At 36.1% G+C, this 16,493-nt stretch overlaps 1 protein-coding gene across 3 annotated transcripts in view; it reads left to right on the forward strand.

Moving 5' to 3' along the window:
• Positions 1 to 16,493, forward strand: part of NEGR1 (neuronal growth regulator 1) — a 941,547-nt gene that overhangs the window by 151,444 nt on the left and 773,610 nt on the right. Inside the window, exon 2 of one of the 3 annotated variants that reach the window (XM_070078259.1) lies at positions 1 to 16,493. This exon is cut by the window's left edge and continues 30,155 nt beyond it; it is cut by the window's right edge and continues 56,930 nt beyond it. The exons of the other annotated variants lie outside the window; for them this stretch is intronic. The gene's annotated coding sequence lies outside the window, so the exon portion shown is untranslated. 3 annotated transcript variants of the gene reach the window in all.

Genomic DNA, 16,493 nt, shown 5'->3' on the forward strand with positions numbered 1-16,493 from the left:
TAAAATATAGTTTAGTGAAAGCATCTTGCCCAGCAACACCCCTGCCAACCACAGCCAGTAGAGAAGAGAAAAAGATGGGAACCACAGCCCATAACATGCATAAACTTGGAAATCTCATTACTAATGTCTTTAACATTAAAAGAAAAGCTAAAGTAACACAATTTCAAATTAATAAGTCTCAGCAGATGGAATTCTTCATACTCATGTAGAAAACTTTTTCTAATCCACTATGAAAAAGTGGGTGGATTTAGTAAAACGAAGTCCCAATTGGAGGGGCGAGAATCATGGGAAAATAATTTTTGGAAATTGTATAATATTTTAGTAGTTTTGCTTTATGGTAATTCTGAGTAAGGAAAATAAAAAAGGCAGAGATAAAGATGGCAGTGGAGTCACACAGAAAAACACAAAGGCAAAGCACTTACCCTGGGATATCTACTCTCTTGTGAGATGTGTCTTTTATCACCAAGTGTCATCTTAACCCATGCAAACTTAACACCAAAACTCCCCAAATCATTGAGCTAGCAAAAACAATGTATACTTTAGAAAAGCATGATGCATTCACTCTCACCTGTCAGCTTGAAATTTGCACATGACTGCTTCAGTGCCCTGAACAAAACTCTGTTTTACACCACCTTACAAACTCTATTTTCCGCTATCACACTTAGAATTCACAGGTACCAAAACAAATGCTGTTCAACAACGAGAGTGATTTGAAATGAACTCTCAATGATTAATGTACTTGGAATAAAAATAAAACTATAAGGCCATACTTTAATGAAGTCAGAAGAAGCACAATATACATTATCAGTGGCTCACTGAGAGAATGCCATTTTTAAAGCATGTCTTTCTAAATACTATTCAGAATAACTGAGATGCATTACTATTATCTTATACCATCTTTTTAAAGAGGTTCTTCTGATAATCTATTTCTCTGGAAGTTTTTTTTTTTCTTCCTCTGAGAACCATGCAGACCTCTATTACCTCTCTCTTTATAAAACCTCAGATTTATTATCATTTAATTAACACTTCATATGTCTTCCATATAGTTTTTTTGTTAAATCTGACAACTGCATGGTTCTGACATGCTTTTAACAAAAGTTCATTCTGTTTACACATAGGTAAAGTACACAGATTATAAAGGACAATGAGAGTGAAGGGGACTGAGTTGTTTTATCTATATTGAATGACAGAACAAGGTTAAGTTTTCTCCTTTAATTTTTCTAAGAAATAGATCAGAGAAAGATACAAATTTTGTTTGTGTGGCATATGTAGAAACAATCAGAGAATCAAGAAGATAATTTAAAAAATATAGATTCTTCCTTTCTGCTATTAAAGTTCATCAGCTCCTGTCCCGCCCTGGGCTTTTTTGTAGTTTGCAGTTTAGATATTCATCAGATGGGTGGGAAGCTTTCTTTGAGAAAAGTACTCAAATATATGCAGTTTGGTTATAAAAAGTGGACAATTAGGGAAGACTAACTATGATGAAACTCTGAGATATCTTGCTTTTGCTTCTTTCATGTGTGATGTTTGTTATTATCTGATTGTAATAGTGTATGCTTTATGCACATATAAATTCTGTGTCCTAACTATCCAATTCACATTCCAAAACAATTGCAATTTGTGTGTATGAATGTATGATTTGTTACTTACTTGTGTTTTTCTCTGTATTTTTATTGTTATTTGATTTGATCATCTTTATATCAGCAGGAAATGCCTCAACTGCAAATAGAATTGAAAAATTTAAGATATTGAATGGTTATATTTTCATTCACCATTGTTTATCCCATGTGTATCCCTATAACCTAATACATGGCTAGCTACTAAATAAATGTATTTTTAAAATAAATTAATTAATTGAGACATAATTTGGAATGCCTACAGGATTTATGTTTGTGTATTTGCAAATGAGCAGGAAGATCTTGTATGATTCTGACAATCTACTCAAAATTGCTTATTTGCTTATTTTTTAAGACCCCCATTAACTTAAATGTTAATTTTCCTTTTGTAGAATTCCTGAATAAAACTGCTGAATTGGTGCACAAGTGAAAAAGCATTGAAAACATCCTAGGTCGTTCAGACAAGTCCTTCCCCAGTTGAAAAATGCCTGAATTGATGAATATATATTTAAAACCATTTCCTTGGTTGCCAGTACATTTTCTTGGAATAAAGGCATAGTGACCTCAATTTACAATTTAATAGAATACTAAAAAACTGCTCATATTTAATAAAATATATACATAAAACAGATTTCTCTATGTCTATCGTAATTATTTAAAGTGTATTAACTATTGTGTGGAAAATGACTATTTTAGAGAAAACTTTCATATGAATCAGAAAAAGTAGAAATGCAATCATGAAATGCAAAACAGTTCATCATTTATCTAGCAGGTAGGATGCTCACATCCCGGAGTCGACTTCAGTGCAGCTGGTATAAAGCCTTGGCCTGCAGCACTGGTATCCCATATGGGCACTGGTTCTAATCCCAGCTGCTGCACTTTCAATCCAGCTCCCTGCCAATGAGCCTGGGAAAGCAGCGGAGGATAGCCCAAGTGCTTGGATCCCTACACCCTGGCTCTTTGCTCCTGGCTTCAGATCAGCTCAGTTCCATCCAGCCATTTTGGGAGTGAACCAGTGGATGGAAGACTCAGTGTCTCCACCTCTGTCTGTCTGTAATTCTGTCTTTCAAATAAATACAATAAATATTAAAACAAATGTATACCCACATCCCACCATAGAGTGCTGAGGTTTGATTCCTGGCTCTGGCTTGTGACTGCAGCTTTCTGTCAGTGCAGATCCCAGAAGACCGCATTAGGTTCCTGCCAGTGGAAAACTACTTTGTGTATGTGGCTCACAGTGTTGTCTCCGGCAGGGCTCTTGTCCCTTACAGGATTTTGGGTATGAACCAGATAGTGGGAGCTTTCTCTCTGTCTCTACTCTCCTTTTTTTTCTCTCTCCTCTCTGCCTCTCAAATTCTATAATCAGAAGAAAAATAGTCATATGAGTTTTCTAAATTATATTAATTTTATAAGTCAAAATTATTTTTATTTAATTCAGAATGTCCATTGAATCTATCGACCTATGAATTCCAGACACATTGGCTCCTAATTTCCTACTCTTGACGTTTCCTCCAGCATGAATGGACATTGATTTTTTATCTAGGTCTTCTCTTCATATTCTCAGACACTGTTTCCCTCAGATGTAGTATGATTGTCTTAACTGGTAAATATGGAAGTAACATTTGGGAATTATTGACTATGCACTCCAGGGGAAATCTGGTTGTATAAATCATTATTCCAGGGCTCATATTTAATAAACATAACCACTGAAAAATACAGCAGGTCTTCACCAAATTCATTGAAAATGCACTTTGACATTTAATTCTATTTTTCCACAAACTTTTTGAAGTTCCCTCATATAAGCAAGGCTCTTCATAATTAACTTTAAAAATACTTCTTTTTTCCAATTATGTTTCTCTTTGCCTTGTTTTTCAAATACTTTATAATATAAACAGGAAAGAGAGGATAATAAATAATGAACCTTTCAGGCTTAATCATTTTTTCCTGCCAAAACTTAAAAATGATTTTTTAGAGTAGGAAGTTGTTATTTTCAGTGTTTTCATGAAAATACCATTGTTCATAAATTTTAGAAAATTGACTTTGAGGAGATCTTTACATATTTTCAAATTTCTTTAAACTTGTAAATTGGTAAAGTTTGTCTCATGAAGCAACTTTCATTCTTATTTCTCTGTCATTCATTAAACAATTATTTATGGGATGTCTGTTCTCCGTTACTGTATCATATACAGAAATCAAATGATTATTAAAAGATAGAACTGTTATTGCTTTCATTTAGTCTAACCCCACTAGCCATCATCATCATTTGTCACCATTTATTCTCTGCCCATCAGTGCTCTTTCTGGCATCTTTAGCTTCTGTTTTTGCTTTCTCTTAACACCGGCACAGTTACCAAACACATGCACATAAATGTGTGCACATGCATACATATACCAATACAAAAATGATCCTACACATCTCATTACTTAAAATTTACTTTTTTCGGCTGGTGCCACGGCTCAATAGGCTAATCCTCCGCCTGCGGCACCGGCACACCAGGTTCTAGTCCCTGTCGGGGCGCTGGGTTCTGTCCCTGTTGCTCCTCTTCCAGTCCAGCTCTCTGCTGTGGCCCGGGAGTGCAGTGGAGGATGGCCCAAGTGATTGGGCCCTGCACTCACATGGGAGACCAGGAGAAGCACCTGGCTCCTGGCTTCGGATCAGCGCCGTATGCTGGCCGCAGCGTGCTGGCCTCAGCTCCCTTTGGAGGGTGATCCAATGGTAAATGAAGACTTTTTTCTCTGTCTCTCTCTCTCTCTCACTGTCTACTCTGCCTGTCAAAAAAAATTTACTTTTTTCAGTAAATACACAATAATGAAATTAATTTGAATACTAATCTGAAACCTTCAAATAGGAGATCTTGGAACCTCTTTGTTCTAGGTGTAATGAATCCTAATAAGAGAAATATGGTTTTATGTGATGATCACTAGATCCTAAATCAAAATTTAAATAATCAAATTTAAAAATTAAATCACGAATTTAAATCATGATTTAGCACTTGAGTCACTAATGCTGTTGGCTTTTAGTGAGATTGTATGTGTGAAATATCCTGGAAGACAATAGATATTTCTAATTATATAAAATTTGCTTAAATGAGACAAAATATATTAAAATACTGTAGGTCCTCCATATCACAGGATCCACATCTGCATGTTGAACCAAGTGAAGATCAAACTTATTAAATTAAAAATTGCATTTGTACTAATAAATGTCAGTATTCCCTAAATAATGCAACAGTCATTTACATAGCATTTACTCTGTATTAGGTATAATAACGAATCTAGAAATGACTTAAAGTACACAGTAGGATTTGGATAGGTTATATGCAAATACAATGCGATGTTATATAAGGGATTTGAGAATATCAGATTTTGGTGTCTACACCAGTGCCATCTGGTGACTCTTAGAACCAAACCAGCCCTCCAGAGAAATGGAGAAACAACTATATGTTTAAACTATGAATTGAGATATATTTGGGGGACTGGTTCTGTGGTGTAGCAGTAAAGTCACCACATGCAGTACCGGAATCCTGGCTGCTCCATTTCCAATCCAACTCTCTGCAGTGGCCTGGGAAAGCAGTAGAAGATGGTCCAAGTCCTTGGGCCCCTGCACCCATGTGGGAGACCCAAAAGATGCTCCTGGCTCCTGGCTTTGGATCGGCCCAGCTCCAGCCATTGCAGCCAGAGGAGTAAAGCAGCAGATGGAAGACCTTTCTCTGTCTCTCTGCCTCTGCCTCTCTGTAATTCTGTACCTTTCAAATAAATAAATAAATCTTTAAATATGTATAGATATATGTATATATTCTATCTATCATCTGTCCATTTCTAGCCATGAGGTTTTTTTTTTTTTTTTTTTGGCTATTAGTTATCTTGTTTATTTAGTGATCGCTGTGGGAAAATCTGTCTTTTTTGTGGAAATATGAGCTAGATGTTTTGGTATTATGAATTTCATTGTGTCTTAAAATTGTATTCAATATATTAAAACTGGGTTGCTTATGTTGAAGATCAATCTCATATTTTTCATGTCCATGTATCTTTATTTCCATGTGTCTCTGATAATCATTCAGAATTGCATTTTGCTTAGTAAGAAATAAAAAAGAAATCAAATTCTGACAGAGTAGAACTTCCCTAACGAAGCATTAAATTATAAAATCTTAGTACCAATTACCTCCTTGGCTGGGAGGGCATGGCGTTGCAGTCTGGCGAAGCAGAATGAGTGATGAACCATGGGTCTCTGATAGTTGTGCAGTCTGATTCTGTGACACAGAGATGCTTTGTTAAAGGGATAGTTCTGTATTTGTTTATTTATGATGATTACATGGAAACAGTGTTCATGTAGTTACTTCATTGCTTTACTTTATTAGCTGCTGACTTTTTTATTATGCTTTCCGTTTTTGCTATAAATTGTTAATTATTATCTTGATGGCACTGGGAAAAATTTCTATTAACTGTCATTGTTTGTTTTGCAGTTATTGAGATTTACTTTTCCTAAACTCCTATCGTACTAGACAGTCATAAACCACAGGCACAGTGCATTTGAGAAATCCTTTCTGTTTTCTGATCTTCAGCCGAAGGGAATGTGCATGTTTCCAGCTTCAAAAAGAAGTTGTTTATTGAGGGCCTCTGTATGGGACTGTAATTATCATCATTTAAGCCAAGGGTTGTACTGATCAAATCCTAAAGAAATATACTGCTTTAGGCCGGCACCGCGTCTCACTTGGCTAATCCTCCACCTGTGGGGCCGGCACACCGGGTTCTAGTCCTGGTCAGGGCGCTGGTTCTGTCCTGGTTGCTCCTCTTCCAGTCCAGCTCTCTGCTGTGGCCCAGGAGTGAAGAGGATGGCCCAAGTGGTTGGGCCCTGCACTCGCATGGGAGTCCAGGAGGAAGCACCTGGCTCCTGGCTTCAGATCAGCACAGCTGATATATATTTTAGTCAAATTTTCAAAAATGTAGGACAAGGAAAGAATACTAAAGACTAAATACTCAGAGAAAAATGTCAAGTTACATGTAAGGAAAACCAATTAGACTAAAAAACAGCAGAAACCCTATAGATCAAAAGAGGGTTGGATGATATATTGAAGGTCTTAAAAGAAAAAAAAAATCCAACCAAGAATATTATATCTAGTGAAGGTATTCATTAAAAGTTAAGAAGAAATAAAATATTTCCTAGATAAGCAAAAAATGAGAATATGCCACTACCAGACCAGCATTACAAGACATTATTTTTCCTATAAAACAAGACACTACCAAATTCACTAATAGAGCACATAGAATCAATAACCAGTCAACAAAATGACAGATGTTATTTCCTGTCTATCAATACTGACCTTGAATATAAACACACAGCCAAAGGTTTAGTTTGCCTGAATCATTCAAAAAAAAAAAAAAAAAAAGGAGAGAGAGAAAGAAAGAAAGAAAGAAAAAAGGAGCACTATGTGCTACCTACAAGAAATTCAATTCACAAATAAAATGAAAGTAAAAGGCTTGGGAAAGTTATACCAGGCAAATGAAAACCAAAAAGGAGCAGGAATAGCTCTTCATATCAAATGAAACAGAGTTTAAATAAAAGCCAAGAAAATGAGATGAAGACATTATATATAAGGACAAATTCAGTAAGAAGATATAGCAATCATAAATGTAGTCCACAGCAAAAGACCATCTGGATCCAGTTTCCAGCAAATACTATCAGATATAAAAGGAGAGATAGACTTCAATACAATAATAGTGGGGGAATTCAACTCCCCACTCTCATACATGGACAGATATTCTGGACAGAATATCAAGAAAAATACATTGCTGTTGAACCATACTATTGAGCAAATATATGTACACACATGTACTTGATACCTGTATAAACTGTAGTAATGTTCACATTCATTCCTGATAAACTATGCTTTTTCTTAATATGATTAATTTAACAATTTCATTATTTTTCCTATAACCAGTTTCTTTCTCTGCATTTTTCTATATTCTATTTTATAAATTTTAGAGTCTTTTGTAATGTTACGTCTCATCTGCATAACTAGAGTTTAATTTTATTCTCTTTTTTTCTGATTTTGTAAAGGGAAAATTGAAGTATCAGATTGAGAACTTCCTTTATTTCTCCAATAGGCCCTTAGTGCTATAAAATTCCTGTAAATATTGCTTAGCAATACATAATACATTTCAATTTCCTTTTCTCCCTAGTATTGTCCTGCAGACTCTGCCTTAGATTCCCTAGTTCTGCAGCTCTGCCCACTCAACTAATGGAGCTTGCTGAACTCTGCTTAGGTTACTCTTCTTGTGCCAGAGCAAGAAGATTCTTGAAGACAATCATGTTGATGAAATCACAGAGTTCACACATTTGTTTCCCATTTCTAAGGGATTATTACCCAGCAGGGCTATCATTTCATATCTTGAAGTCAGTTGTTTCTTACCTTTTGCCTGATATTTTTGGTCATTGCATAAATGAAAATGGAATCTGAAGTGTGTAGTTCAAAGACCATAGAAATTCAAGGATTTTGGGGTGAAGTTAAAAGTAGTTCAGGGTGGACTAGAGCTGACTGACTTTTTTCTCGTTAAGTAGCTATGATGTTTTCTTCAAGTTGGGTTCAACAATATTTGGGTAGGAGTTTTTCAAAACTCAACAATTATTTTATCATAATAAACATTTAAGAATGAAGACTTGGAAAGAGTGTTTTGGTGCAGCAGGTTATGCTTCCATTTTGGACTCCCCATCCCATATCAGACGACCAATTTGTGCCTCACTCCTGTTTCTGACCCAGCTTCCTGATAATCTGCCTGGTAATGATGGTTCAATACTTGGGATCCTACCACCCATGTGAGCGACCTGGCTGGAATTCCAGGCTCTTGGCTTCAGCCTGGGCTAGCTTCAGTTGTTGTGGCTATTTGGGGAATAAACCAGAAAGTGGACAATACCTCTATGTATGTGTGTGGGTGTGGGTGTGTTTCCTTTTCTATGTCACTCTGTGTTTCAAATAAATAAAATATATAAACTTATTTTTAAATAAAAACTCATAACCAGAGTTACTAATCAATCCATACATATATATTATATGGCTGATACTCTTTGAAGTAAATAGGCAAAATCAAAACAGTAGGTGATAATTCATCTCCCAAATTGGAGTTACTCAGTAACCAATATTAACAGTAAAATGTGTGAATAGCAATAACATATTAAATAGAGAAGTGTCATTTCAAAAAATAACTATAACACATTTAGCTTCAAATTCTTAGTCTGAACAGTAGTTATGCTCTGAATGCCTTTCAGACTTTCTTGCACCAAGTCCATGAAGATTGTACTTTTAATTTTTTTGCCTTAAGTGATCTTCCTAAGGCACAGGCATCTGAACCTGTTAGGAGATATCCTTGCCTACTTTCTTTTTTACTGACCTCAGGTTTGCTCTCTTCTAAACTGAACCACCACATCATCATCTTCAAAGAGTGACTTATGAAATCAAATTTAATTCTCTGTGATGAGAATAAATAAATATGAATTTCTAACTCCAGAATAACTTGGTAAAGATATTGACGAGATCCCATTAGTTCACCCTTCCAGCTGTGTCTTATTTATATTCATTGACACTGGGAGTAAACTACCTCTAAAGGGCACTCAATATAGTGTAAAATGGGTTCACTAATGCACATGTATGCAGGGAAAGCATATGCAATATATTTCTGGACTTATCACCCAATTTCTACTTAATGCCATAAGCTTGTCTTGAGAAAATCTATTTATTAGATGTGTTTTTGAGTTTGATATAGAGAGTTTTCTCTGGTAAAAATGGACTACTGAAAATTCCCTTGATATCTCTTCCTGATTTTCTAAAAATTAAGTTGTACTAGTTCTGCAATTACTTGGTTTTCCTCAAATCCTTATGAACTTTATTTGAAAATTAAATATTCATGAGAATTACATCATTGGGCCTTTCTTGTTTGTAAACCTTTAAGCCTTCCCAACTTGGAATTTATTTCCTCTTTATCTTAATTTTACACTGTATGTTGTATGTGTGCTTTTCTTGTTCTTCATTATATCATATCCTTAATGAGACAATTTAGTTCTTCATTTACTTCTAAAACAACAGAGTGCCTACATAATATCATAAATTATAATATATATGCATAATTGTTGGATGATTTATCAGATATTTTCCAAGGTAAGTATGTAATGTGTGGTTTCTAGATGTTAAAGTGAAACAAAGTTAATGGGGAAAAGGCTTTAACAAGTTAATCAAGAGACTCAGAACTTAAAATACATGTCAGATAGATGGATATAAATATGACTTAATATCTTGAGGAATAAAAAACTTTTTTATGAAAATCAAATTTATGTGTGGACATTTATCCTCCAAGTCCCTCACTGGAGTATCCAAGTTTGATTCCTAATTCTGGCTCCTGACTTGAGTTTCCTGCTAAGGCAGACCTGGGTGACAGGGGTGGTAGCTCAATAACTGGGTTTCTCCACCTATGTGGGAGACTGTATTGGGGTCCCAGAATCCTGGGCTCTGCCCAGACTAGCCCTGGCCTTTGTAGGCATTTGGGAAGTGAATCAATGAATGGGAGGATTCTCTCTCTCTCTCTCTCTCACTCTCTCAACTCAGCCTCTCAAATAAACAAACATGAAATCCTTGAAATATTTTCCTATACAGAAATTTCTTTATCATTTTCTGCCTCTTTTCTTTTTTGTCTGTCCATACATCCATCTAACCATCATTCTTTCCTTGCACTCATCTATCCAAGAAATATTTCAATGTGTATATTTCCTGGGAACTATTTTAAGTTCTAGCGGTATAACACAAATATTCACACCATCTGAAGGTTACAAAACTCTGAGGTGGTGATGTAGAAATTTAGGACTATTTGGCAATAACAGAAGAGATCAGAAAAGCTAAAATGATTTAAAAGTTAACAAATCAGTTCTCAGGGGTAATGTGGATGGAGGAGTCCAGGTTTGCTGCTCAAAGTGGCCAAATCTACTTCAAGATTGCTTCCAAAATTGGCAGCAAGGGAATTCCTGCAATGGAGTACCATTCCAATATAGAAAAAAATGGGATTCCAAAGAAAAAAGTCCTATGAGTCAGCATTATGGTGCAGCAGGTTAAGCTGCTGCTTGCAACACTGTTATCCCAGTGTTGGTTTGAATCCCAGCTGCTTCTGATCCAGCTTCCTTGGAATGTTCCAGGGAAAGCACTGGAAATGGTACAAGTATTCAGGCCCCTGAACCATGTGTGAAACTTGAAAGGAGTTCTTGGCTCCTGGTTTTTGCCTGGACCAGACTCAGTAGTTGTTACCATTTGGAGTTAGAACCAGTGAATGCAATCTCTCTCTCTCTCTCTCTCTCTCTCTCTCTCTCTATTTTCTCATGCTCTGCCTTTCAAATAAATACATAAATAAAGTGAAGGTTTAAAGCATTTTGCTCAGTACAGAGACTAGTTTCTGTTTTTAGCAAAGTGTTTGATATTTCAGTGTTTCAGGCCCATCGGGAATTTGAAGACGCCGGCTTGAGTTTAATCCTGCAAAGAAAACATCCATCTGGACAGGTCACAGAGCAGTCAAGTCACCTATGTATTCTCAGTCAGCACAAAGAAAGAACGTGGAGATAATTAAGAAATAATAAATTTTGGCTATCTGTCCATCATTGCAAAGAGATGGATTTCACATGAAGTGAAATGTGAAGTATAAGAGTTTGAGCACAGAAATAACAGTATCTGCATTCATTATTCAAAAGATCATTCTGGAATCTAGGGGAAAGATCTCTAGGTAAAACTTTTAAATGAAGGTTACCAAATAACAGAATATTTCCGTAATTGAGACAGAAGGCAATGATTAATTGACTTAGGGTATTAACAGTACAGGTAATGAAAGAGGGTGATAGTCTGAGATTTCTACAAGGAATTGGGTCATGCAATGATAGGGGCTGAGATATTTTATGATTGTCAGAGATGGAGGAAAATCACTGTGTAGTTTCAGTCTGAGTCTGAAAGCCTGTGAACCAGAAAAATCAATGATATACTTTCTTGGCCAAGCCCAAAAGCCAGAGAACTAGTAGTGCTGATGGTAGCAGTCCCAGTCTCAGGACAGCAGCTTGATGTCTAGGCTCAAACAGTTAGGCAGTGTGAGGGAATGCTTCCTTCCTCCACATTTTAGTTCTAAACTGGTGCTCAATAGATTGGATGATGCCTACCCACATGGACAGAGGAAACCTGCTTTACTCAGTTTGTTGATCTCCTCTGGGAACACCCTCACAGATATACCCCCGAATCATGTTTATCGAGATAGCTGGACATCCCTTGATTCAGTGAAGTTGGCATATAAAATTAACCACCATAAAACTGAAGCCAGAGCAGATAAAATTAATATAGGCATATGAGGAATTTCCAAACCTGTTTCAGATTTATCATGAATGGTGAGTTTTATACAAATTCCATCTGTACATAACTCCAGGATGTTTCATGCAATTTACAAGATTATTATGATGATTAAGTCTTTTTTTTTTTTTTAATTTTTGACAGGCAGAGTGGACAGTGAGAGAGAGAGACAGAGAGAAAGGTCTTCCTTTTGGCGTTGGTTCACCCTCCAATGGCCGCTGCGGCCGGCGCGCTGCAGCAGGCGCATTGCGCTGATCCGGAGCCAGGAGCCAGGTGCTTCTCCTGGTCTCCCATGGGGTGCAGGGCCCAAGCACTTGGGCCATCCTCCACTGCACTCCCGGGCCACAGCAGAGAACTGGCATGGAAGGGGGGCAACCGGAACAGAATCCGGCGTCCCGACCGGGACTAGAACCTGGTGTGCCGGCGCCGCAAGGCAGAGGATTAGCCTATTGAACCACAGCGCCGGCCATGATGATTAAGTCTTAAACTGCTACACTTAGATATATCTACTCTTGACACCTCTACTATATTTCACATTCTGGGTATAGCAATTCATTTGTTAGATGTACAAGTGTCATGATTTATTGTTATACTTTAATATTTTCTTTTTTGTCTATATTGAAAAGTTCTACATCTGTTCCTTGTGAATGTGTGTTACTCTTAAAGGGATTTAATGACATTGCAAACCCTTAATGTAATGCACTGTGATAATCAATATGATTATATTTTTTAATTCATTTATATTTATATACTCTAAGGTTTTGATAACCACATTATGTAGGAAATGAGAAATATTTCATGGTTTATTACATGTGGATATCAAAGGAAGATACGGTTTTTATCCAGGTAATTTAAAGGTCAGATTATAATTCCTTAAGATTATTCTAAAAATGTACAAGATCACTATTGTGTTATGTGATTGTTACAGATTAACATGATGACTTTCAAGTGATGACTTTCAAATCTCTGACCCTTCACAGTTCTTGATATTATCTTCACTTTAAACAGGAAATATTCTCAGGGAGGGTGAAAAAACTAACACAAGACGCTATAATCTGAGGATGTAGAACTTGAACTCATGTCCTAGGCTTGTGTCATAATGTGATGCTGCTTCTAAGGAGTTTGTTTTCAGTCCAGAATTTAACAGGATATGAACACAGTTAGGACGCTTTCTGGCAGTGCATGTTTTAATGAAGACCTAATCAGGCACAAATAAAGTATTATGTATTCATCAGGATTCAATTACATCTTCAATACGGCAAACTATGAGGAAACTTTAAAAAAAATTGCAGAGGCAGGTATTTGGTGCTGCATTTGGGATGTTGCTTGGGATGCCTGCCTCTCATGTCAGAGTGCCTGGATACATGTTCCACCACCACTTCTGATTTCAGCTTCCTGTTTATATGCATTGTGAGAGGCAACAGTGATGGCTTGAGTACTTGGTCCCCTGCCATCCACATGGGAGACTTGGATTGAGTTCCTGGAACCTGTGCTCAGACTAACCCAACCCTGTTTGTTGTGGGCATCTGGAGAGTTAACCAATATATGTGATATCTCTCTATGTATCTCCATTTCTTTGCTTTCCAAATATTTAAAAATTATTTAAGTATAATTCATATTTCATATTTTAAAAATTTAGTCATATAAAAATTTTGAAATAAGAAGTTTTTGGCATTTGCAAAGTAAGGAGATGATATGAATATATTAATTTAAAAAAAAAAACTCTTATTCCTGGTTCTGCTTCCTTCTCTCTCTCTTTCCCTCTCTCTCCTTCCTGCTTTCTCTCTCTTTTTCTCTGTCTCTCCTCCTCCCCTCCATCTCCATCTCTCTCTCACTCTCTCACTCTATATATAATATATATTATATGTAAGATAGATAATCCCTGCCTGTCTGTGTGTATGAGAGAGAGAATGTGTGTGTGTGTCTTTCTCTGTATTTCTCAATTCCTTTCTTTCTCTCTCCTGCACTCTGTCAACTCTCTAGATATGCCATTTTCTATCACTAACAAAAACACATTTATAATCTCTGATGACTTTCTGAAGAGAATTGCATCACAATGTTGCTAGTAGTTTTGGTAGATTGTCTTTGTTTTTTTCCCTGAAGATTTAGCATTATTGCTATCATAAATCAGAATTACTTATTTGTTAGGAAGGTTGTCTTTGAGAGACACCAAGACATAATAAAAAGACTAGATTGACAGTATGGTCACCTGGATTCTACTATGACCTGTGCCATAGCTATTTTCCATTGTCAAGTCTTTTAGCTTTGTTTTTTTTTTTTTTAAAGAAATTAATTACCTTCAATATTTTTAAAAGGCCTGTCTTGGTTCTGAAAGTCTTAGTTTCTTGATTCCATGTGAGAAATATAAAGCATTTTCAAAATTAAAATAGATATCATTATTCTTTCACGTTACTTCATATGTATAATTTGAACACAATAAGCATTAGTTGTTATGGTCTTTTTAGTGGATGTGTTCTTTGCATAGCCATTTAGTAAATATTTTTGTTAAGGAAATTTATGATAACAGAATGAGGAAATTATAGTTTTTAGACCACTGCAAAGACTCTGCCTTTCCTCTTGAAATTATTTGTATTAATATTTTATCAATGAGAATACTAGTTTGAGAATAAACCAACCTCAAACTTCCTCTGTTAATTTGTAATTCTATAAAATGCAGTGTTAACTTTCAAAGGAAATTTATCCAATGCCAGGAATGAGCAACACATATGATTTCTACCAGTAGCACATGTAAAGATTGTTATTAACTTTATATAGGAATGATGATCAATTAGGCTTCTGCAGGATACACAGCAGACTCATAGAATGGCAGATGTCCTAAATAGCACTCTGGCCTCAGAATCAGCCCTTAAGGCATTTGGATATGGCTGAAGAGCCCATGAGAGTATTTGAGGCATGGAAAGCCAAGACAATCTTGGGAAAAAAAAGAAGACCTAAATGAAAGATCTCTGCGAGTGAGATCCCAGTGGAAAGAACGGGACCATCAAAGAAGGAGGTACCTTTCTCTGAAGGGAGGAGAGAACTTCCACTTTGACTATGACCCTGTCGGAATAAGATCGAAGTCGGAGAACCCAAAAGGCTTCCATAGCCTTGGCAACTCATGACTAGAGCCTAGGGAGGTTACTGATGCCATAAACAAGAGTGTCAAATTGTTAAGTCAACAACAGGAGTCACTGTGTACTTACTTCTCATGTGGGATCTGTCCTTAGTGTGTTGTCCAATGTAAAGTAATGCTATGGTACTAAAACAGTATTTTACACTTTGTGTTTCTGTGTGAGTGCAAACTGATGAAATCTATACTTAATATATACTAAATCTATCTTCTGTATATAAAGAGAATTGAAAATGAATCTTGATGTGAATGGAATGGGAGAGGGAGCGGGAGATGGGAGGGGTGCGAGTGGGAGGGAAATTATGGGGGGGAAAGCCATTGTAATCCATTAACTGTACTTTGGAAATTTATATTTACTAAATTAAAAAAAGATAATAGATTTAAAAAAAAATTAGGCTTCTGGTAATCTTGTATGTTCTCCATACAGGCAATCTAGATTAATTATAGTTAAGTCGATTCCAAATCTGTGACCAGTTTTCTCTTTATGTTACACTTAGAAGTGTTATTTGTTATTGGGTCCCAAAATTTATGTGCCATATTGCTATATGATTCTTTACTGTTATTGTTTTGATGCTTTGTTTTATTGATATATATATATATGTATGTATATATACACGTATATATATACCTAGTGTATGTGTTTGTGTGTGTGTGTGTGTGTGTTTTTGTGCCCTGATACTAAAGCCCTAGGTTTTGCTCTGGGATAATTGCTTTTTTTGTTTCGTCTTTTTTTGGTTTTTGGTGGTTTTTTGTGTGTGTGTGTTTGTGCCCTGATACTAAAGCCCTAGGTTTTACTCTGGGATAATTGCTTTTTTTTGTTTTGTCTTTTTTTGTTTTTTTGTTTTTTTTTTTTCTTTTTTTTGTTCTCCTCAGTTGTTTTCCAAAAGTTTCTTCACAGTTATTTGGAGTCAGGCAAGAAAATTAGGATGGCCATAATAGCACGAGGCAAGCTCAGGAAGTTATCTTAAACCTGAAGCTGGCATAGACAGAACACTGTATTTGCTTAAATGTTTGTTTAAGACTGGACAGGATCAAAAGATTATGGAGGAACTGAAACTTACTTGGTGATGATTCACATATTTTCATATTTCCTTACTTTATTGCAGTGAATCATCATCAGACTTTAAGGCAACAGATTTGCAAGCCAGTACTTTCTGAGGTTGAAGGGAGAAATATGTTTTTATTCCTTTTCTGATTCCTTAAACGTTATATATTAGAAACTATATAAATGATAGATTTCTAGTTTTCAGAAAGATGATTTCTACATAACTATATATGGACATCTATATCTTAAAGTGGCAGAAGTAGCACCAGTGTCACCGAGGCAGAATCATACCCTGGACTAATGACTGTACTGCAAATCCTCAATTTTATGTGTGCAGATAAT

The sequence above is a fragment of the Oryctolagus cuniculus genome, chromosome 7, assembly GCF_964237555.1.
Source record: "Oryctolagus cuniculus chromosome 7, mOryCun1.1, whole genome shotgun sequence".
NCBI classification, from domain to species: Eukaryota; Metazoa; Chordata; class Mammalia; order Lagomorpha; family Leporidae; genus Oryctolagus; species Oryctolagus cuniculus.